Genomic DNA, 7,752 nt, shown 5'->3' with positions numbered 1-7,752 from the left:
AGAAAATTGATCTATAGACTTTGAGAGCTTGGAAGCTCTGCAAATAAGAGGAAGGCAAAGGACCAATTAGTTGAATTGTTCAAAAAAAATTGGAAAAGGAATTAGAGCAAATATGGAGGATTCTAAAATTTTGAAAGGTTATTTCAATTTTAAAGGGTTTTTTTTTTTTTGGTTTTAAAGAGAGAGAGAGAAATGGGATGGTGAATAAGGAGAAAGTAGAATCAAAAAGGGTGGTTTTGGTCTGCTTTTCAGAGATAAGAAATTACATCATGAATGCTGATGGGAAAGATCCAAAACAGAGAAAAACTAATGTAACAAGAGAGAGGGAAAGAACTGGTGAGGAGGTGTCTCCAGGTAGGCCCCAAATAGCAAGAGGGGTCTAAGTGTGCTCAGGAGTTGACTTTTGCTGGAATTGGGGTCAGTTTCTCTCTGGACACAGCTGGGAGGGCAGAGCAGCAGTTCAGACACTCAGGCTGATGGTTGTACATGAACCTCTGGTCAGCAGCTGAGGGTGAGGAAGGTGGGGAAGATGGGGGGCACTTCTAAGGTATAGCACGTGCTCAGGGCACCACTTGAAAGGAGGATGCCACTAAGCAGTTTCAATTAACCATCACAATTTCTGTCACCAGCTAAGAGAGCCCATCCATCCAGCAAGTTAAAGCTAATACTATCATAGAGAAAAAAAAAACCCCTAATTTGTTATTGGTGTTTACTCAAACATTTACCATACATTTTATTTCAGAATACTAATTACAGTTGTACAGTAGGATTATTTACATCTTTTCAAGTCCTAACTCCCTTTCCTGCCCTCCCTTCCCTGTCATCCTTTATGGTTGTTTCTGTGTGTAAGCTCTCCTTAGTCTTCACACCCCACAGTAATGCATGCTCTATTCCAGACTGTTAATTGCAAGAAAAGAAGCTATTAGGGGGGAAAAAAGACTTTGAACACATCATAAACCAATTTTCATCAGGAAAGTGCAATTGAAATTTTCATGTGTGCCATAATGTATTCAGTACATTAACAAATATGACTTGTAATTTTGAACTGCTATAATGATAATGGAAAAAATAAATGTCAGATTATTTGGATAGATACACAACTTCAGTGTTTGCTATACATGCTGTTCTCCATAGCTATGTCTCTGAGGAGATGTTATCAGTAGAGGGAGATTATGAAATAGTTATTTGGGAAGAAGAGAGTGTGAAGGGTCTGGTGCTGAGTCTCATTGTCAGGCAGCTTGAAGAGCCCATTATCGTCAGTGTGACCTTAAACTTGAAGTGAGACCTGTCGGTAAACTATATTTTCTTCCACCTAGCGCAGTCGCCCGTGTGCAGGCAGGAATTTGCAGAGAGTTGCATTTAATCGGGATTCTGGTTTAACCAAGGAAATGTACAGGGGTTAAGGCAATCCAGAATGTAGGCTGTTCAAATCCACCAGCCACTCAGCAAAGGAAGGACGAGGCAGTCTGCATATACAAAAATGTACAGCTTCGGAGACCCTGAGGGACAGTTCTGCTGTGCCCTGCAGGATTGCTCTAAGTTAGAATGGAGTTAGTGGCAATGAGTTTGATTTGGCCCGGCTATCTCATCAGGTGTGCTTGCTGAAGAGAAGGACAAGGAAGTTGTGACTGCATGTAAGGGATTGATAATAGGGCTGGACTGTGGAATTAAGACTGAGTAGAGGAAAGTCAGAGCAAGAGCAAGTGAGGGACTGTGAGCGAGGTGTCAACAAATTGTGGTTGAAGTTTGAGTTCCAGAGAAAATAAGCTGGAAAGACAAGAGGTGGTGATGAGAGTGTGGGTTATGTGTCCTTGGAGACACAGAGAGATTGCAGTCACATGTAATGGCAAGCTTGAACATATGAGTGAAAAAAAGGGGAAATGGCATCATTAGAGAAGGAAAAGGCAAAGAGCTGAAAGACCAGATGATGAGTAGAACCCATATGGGTTATGAGCGCCATGAGAATTGTGAGAGAAGCGGTGTGGAAGAGAGAGGGCATGAGTGAGGAACCAAAAGTGTTGTTCGAGAAGTAAGAAGGGCACACTCTGGTGGCCTAGTGGCAAGAAGTTGTGCTGCAATCTCAGAGGCACACAGTTCAAGGCCACCAGCTGCTCCATGAGTAAAGGATGGGCCTTTTCCTCCTGTGTGATTTACTGCCTCAGAAAACCCACTGGAGGGTCATCTATGGGTTGGTTCTGACTTAATGGTATACAACAAGAAGCAATAACAATTGAGGGTGGTTATTAACATCACTTGGTTAATGACGCAAGATCAGTGACATGTGGAATTTTAGGAGGAGGGAGGGAATGTTGTAGAAGCTGCCGCGATGAGCAAGGAGAACATGTACCCCACCTCTAGATTCAGAAGCAGCAGAGCTGTGGAGGAAAAAGCAGCCACCATTGGAGAGGGCTTCAGGGGAAGCGTTGTCTCTGGAACAGCTGGCTTTCAGTCTCCACAGGGGAAGAGTTTGTTCAGAGTTTGAGTGATTTTGCTGAAACTCACCATGAGTTCCAGAGACACAGGACCGCTAAGAGATGGGGAGGGGACCAAGAGCGAAGATCAATTGAGGATGGAAGGAAACAGGAGTGTTAAATCTAGGAGAGTTAAATCTCCAGGCGCCTGATGTGAACAGGAATAAAAGACACAGTAAGATTACATACAGAGGTTCAAGACAGAGAGAGGTGACCAGGTTGTGGATGTTGTGAGGGAACAAACCCCAAGCTTGCCAGGAGCATCCTTGACCTTACCAGTGGAGTTTATTCATTCACTAAATAACAAGTAGGACAATTTCTTTCTTCTACCCACAAAATATTGACAACAGTCATCACTGACCTTACTCTTACTGCTGCCTATCACAAGTAGAGAAAGAGTTCTGGTGGCACAGTAGTTAAGCATTCACCTTCTTCCTGAAAGGTTGCTGGTTCAAATCCACCAGCTACTTGGTTGTAGTTAGGTGCCATCAAGTCGAGTATGACTCACAGCAACCTTATGAACAAAGGATCTGAACCCTACTCTTCGGGCGCGATCCTAACACTTCTTGGCAGAGCCCATTACAGCAGTCACCATGTGAATTCACCTAGTTGAAGGCCTTCTTCTTCTTCGCCAACCTTACACCCTTCCCAGCATCATGTCCCTCTTCCTAGAATAAATAGCACCTCCAAGCAACATGCCCAAAATACGTGAGGTGAAGCCTCTTCATTCTTGCCTCCAAAGAGCACTCTGATTATATCCTCTGCAAAACATATCTGTTCATTCTCTTGTCCATCCATGGGCTTTACAGTGCTCTTCTCCAACACCACAGCTCAAAGGTATCAGTTCTTTTTCTGTCATCCTTATTCATTGTCCAGCTCTCAGATGTATAGAAAGTGATTAGAAAGATTATGGCTTGAATCGGACATACCTCAGTCCTCAAACTGACATCGATACTCCTCAGTTATTTGAAGACATCCCTAACTGCAGGTATTCCCAGTGAAAAGTGTCTCCTTATTTTTGGACTGCTGGTATCAAGTGTGTTAATTATGGATCCAATCAAGATGAAGCTATTGACAGTGTCAGTCTCTTTTCCATCCATCGTGATGCTGCCCATCGGTCCAGTGGCAAGAATCTTTGTTTTCTTGACATTGAGATGCTATCCACATGGAAGGCTGTATTCTTTGATCTTCTGCAAGTCCTCCTGACTTTCAGCAAGCAATGTTGTGTCATCTACTTAACACAGGTTATTGTTGAATCTCCCTCCAATCTTGATGCCACACTTCTCCTCTAGAGTCCTTCTTCTCAGATAATTTGCTCAGCATACAGATTGACTATGTATGGGCAGAGAATACAACCCTGTCAAAAAGTCAATTTCAGGTTCTGTCCTAAAATACACTGTTGTGAATGATAGAATAATATCCATTTGCATACAAGGAAGGCCTGTTAGCATGACTATTATTTTAAAATGCACTCCTACATCTAGAACCAAAAAAGAAGAAATTGAGAATTTTTACCAAATCTTGCACTCTGAAATTGTCTGAACATGCAATCAAGATGTGTTAATGATAATTGGGGACAGGATGCAAAAGTAGGAAACAGGGATGAAGGTGTCATAGTTGGAAAATATGGAGCTACTCTGTAGGAAAAAGATATGTCCGTCTTCTTGCATAAAAATGAGACTCTTTTGTACAACAATGAATGAATGGAAATCCAAGTTCTCTATAATCTTTCATTAAAATAGCAGTAAAAAAAAATCTAAATAAAAGAAGAAAGACTCTTGCAAATCCTGTGGGGCAGTTCTGCTTGGACCTTTAAGATCTCTGACTTGACCCCTCGCAAGTTTGGCTTGCTTTACCACAGACTGGACTCTGCACTTTGTGCTGTGTTTGTTGCCTTAAAAGTTTGATTTGTATAAATAACCTCACTCAGCGCTCCAGACTCCACCTTCTGGAACAGTTGTGATAGAACCAGGGGATCGAGTTTGCAGAGTTTGTCTACCATATCTCCCTCTGTACTCACAGTACGGGTTGGGAAATGTGGGGAGAGGTGTGGAGAGCAGAGCGAAGGAGCCTGGGCTCAGAATGTGCTGATAATTGGAAGCAAACAGCTCCATTTCTAAGAGGAGACTTTTGGTGCCTCTTTGTCTTTCCTGAGATCATTAGTCAGAGAAAGTGAGACTAATGCCCGACCTACTGATGCTGAACCAGAGATTATGTCAGAGATCCACACCAAGAACTGACTTGAGAGCATTTGCTTACCTCCTTCTGACCTCATTGCATCTAAAGAAATCACAAGCGCCAAGACAGATTTGGTTTGGTCTTTGAAAGTATTGTAAAAATAGATGTCATATGACATTTACCAGTTTAACATTTCCCACTTGTACAGTTCAGAGACATGAATTAATCACTCCATGTAGCCATCAATATCTGTTGCTAAACTTCCTGTCACCCAAACCAGAGACTCAGTGCTTCCTGAAAGCGACTTTTGTGTTCCCACTCACTCCTCCTAAGTACTCATAAACACTGACCTGTATGCATTTGCCTGTTACGATGATTCTAGGTATTTCATATGAATGAGATCGTATTTGTCCTTTTGTGACTGGCATCACTCAGCACACTTTTTCCGAGAGTCACCCATGTTGTGACGTGTATCAGGCCTTCCTTTCCCTTTTTGTAGCTGGATAACATTAATTTCATTGTGCATGTACCACATTTTGCTTTTCCATTTACCTAATGGTGATTATTTCAGTTGTTTCCCCTCATTTTGGCAATCGTGAATAGTGGTGAAATGGACATATGTCTGCTTGCATTTCTGCTTCCTGTTCTGATATGTCTAGAAAGGAAAAGATTGAGTCTTATGGTAGATCTAGGAGCTTTGGTGGCCTACTGGGTAAAAAGTTGAGCTGCCAACATAAAAGCAGGAAGTTCTGCCTTTGTATTGGCTCAAAAACCCACCATCTGCTCTGTAAGAAAACAGTGGACAGTCTCCTCCTGTGTGATTGGTGGCCTCGGAAAACCCGCTGGGGGCTCGGCTATAGGTTGGTTCCAACTTGACTGCAGTGAATCAAACTGAGCTGACGGTAGATCTGTGTTTAACTTTTTGAGGAAATGCCAAGGCAGAAGCTTTGAAGACCATCTTTCTTCCTGAGAAAAAAAGAGATAGATGCTAGAGAAGCACATTTATATTTCAAACATGTCTAGGTTGGCTGGAGCTTCCTGACTAAATCAAGCCTGGAAGCAGGAGCGGCATCCACTTCCAAAATGGCTTGCCTCTGGAAACTCTATGTATGAGTCGTCTACGACTCGACGGCATTAAACAACAACAACAACCGATTCATTCAGTGTGGGCCAACATGCAACCATGAGTGATTGTAATACTAATCATTAATGATGATGCTTAATTAGACATTGTTGCCTAACCAGGCCCTCAAATTACTCTAAAACAAAAGAATAGTAATATTAGGCTGTTAGTCCTAACCTAGTGGACAGACTTAAAGGAAAACATGAATGAGTCTGGTGGAAGGAGGACCTGGAGTCTTGAGTTGTGTCAGCTCATGGTTACCTGGTAATTGGCTGAGGCTGCAGTGGGCTGTGTTTAAACCAAACATAAATCCAGAAGTGGCCTATTGTCTTGATGTTACACTATTTTATTCTCTGAGCTGTCTCAACGTCAGAGATCTGAAGACAAAATAATTTACTCTAGCAAATGTCTGTAGCACCAGTGGAACATTTATATACTAGATTAAGAGCATATCATCTTGGGGCTCTGGTGGCCTAATGGCAAGATGTTGTGCTGCAATCTCAAAGATGTGCAGTTCAAATCTACCAGATTCTCCACTGAAAAAGGAGGGAAAATCTCCGCCGTTGTCAGTGTATCTGATTAGACAGCACACAGCAGAATTTTTTTTTTTTTTTAAAAAAAGAACTTATCATCTCAATTTGAAACATGTTATTACTTTTCTGGTACCTTCAACCTTGCCAGCATATATGATGAAGGCATAGAGTGAGTTGAGGGAGATAATAACTTGGAGATGTGTATCAATTCCTGAGATGAAGAAGGAAGAGCCTTCTCTGGGGCCTTCTGAAGTTCTTACATCACCTGGAACAAAAACTGGACAACCCTTCCCCAGTCTCCCTTTGGAGAAATAAGATGCTTCTTTTTATTGACAAATTCTGATCATTATAGATCGAGTAGCCTTAAGTCAAACTACACTACCAGCATCCCCCAAAAACTGGGCCACGGTTTCCCCTGTCAAGTGGGGAGCAATACTTAGACAGCTCAGAGACAATCTGTATGAATCCAGGAAGAGAAATAGTCTTCTCCCTTGCCATTTGCTGGTTTTCAGAGGCATTGCGGTGAGGTGCAAGATTTTTGTGAAAACTTGAACTAATGCGCTGACTGCAGCAATGGGGTCAAGATTGTCAGAAATTATGAGGGTAGCAGAGGAAAGGACAGGGTTAAATTCTGTTGTTCATAGAGTTGCTATGAGTTGTGCTTGGCTTGATGGCACCTGACAACAACAACAAAAAAAATTAAGTTGCATATGTTGTTTTTGTTAGGTACCACCGAGTTAGAATCAATTCATAGCAGACCTCTAGAGGGTTTTCAGAGACTATAAATTGCACGGGAGGAGAGTGTCCATTTTTCTCACCGGAGCAGCTCATACATTGTAACTGCTTGATTTTGAGTTAGCAGCACAAGTCCTTACACACTAAGCATCCAGGGCTTCCTAATTTACACTGACAATTAGTTGCGTTGAGTTGAGTAGAACGCATAGCAAATGCCAGACCTGAGTCCTGCCCTATCCCGAGCTGTCCCCGTCATGTCTGATACACTTAAGCCCACTAAGCTGGCACAACTGTGTCAGTCCATCTCATTGGGGATCTCCCTCTCTTTTGCCGACCCTTCACCTTTCCAAGTATGACTGATGTCCCTTTCCAAGGAATAACCTCGCCTAGCAACATGTCCAGAGTATGAGAGACGGCCTCACCAACGGGCATTCTGGCTGCACTTTCTCCGAAATAAAGAACATACATATAGTCTAAAAAATAAAATAAACAGCCCAGCATCTATTTAATAAACAATGATTGAGTTCTTGACAGAGAAACAAACAGCAGCGTAATCAACAGACATGCACTACTCCATGACTTTGGGAAACAAAATGCTGCCTCCTGTTGGCGTTCTCTGAGATAGTAACATTCTGGCCTTGGACTTGCCATTTGCTTTTGGTGGAGGCCTGTTTCAATGTGTGCTTTCTCTGTTGTGTGCAGGTTATTCTTC

This window comes from Elephantulus edwardii, unplaced genomic scaffold (assembly GCF_000299155.1).
Source record: "Elephantulus edwardii isolate Elephantulus edwardi_28Jun2011 unplaced genomic scaffold, EleEdw1.0 scaffold00124, whole genome shotgun sequence".
Classification (NCBI taxonomy): Eukaryota; Metazoa; Chordata; class Mammalia; order Macroscelidea; family Macroscelididae; genus Elephantulus; species Elephantulus edwardii.
The sequence above is the reverse complement of the archived record's forward strand: the minus strand, read 5'-3'. Positions refer to the sequence as shown.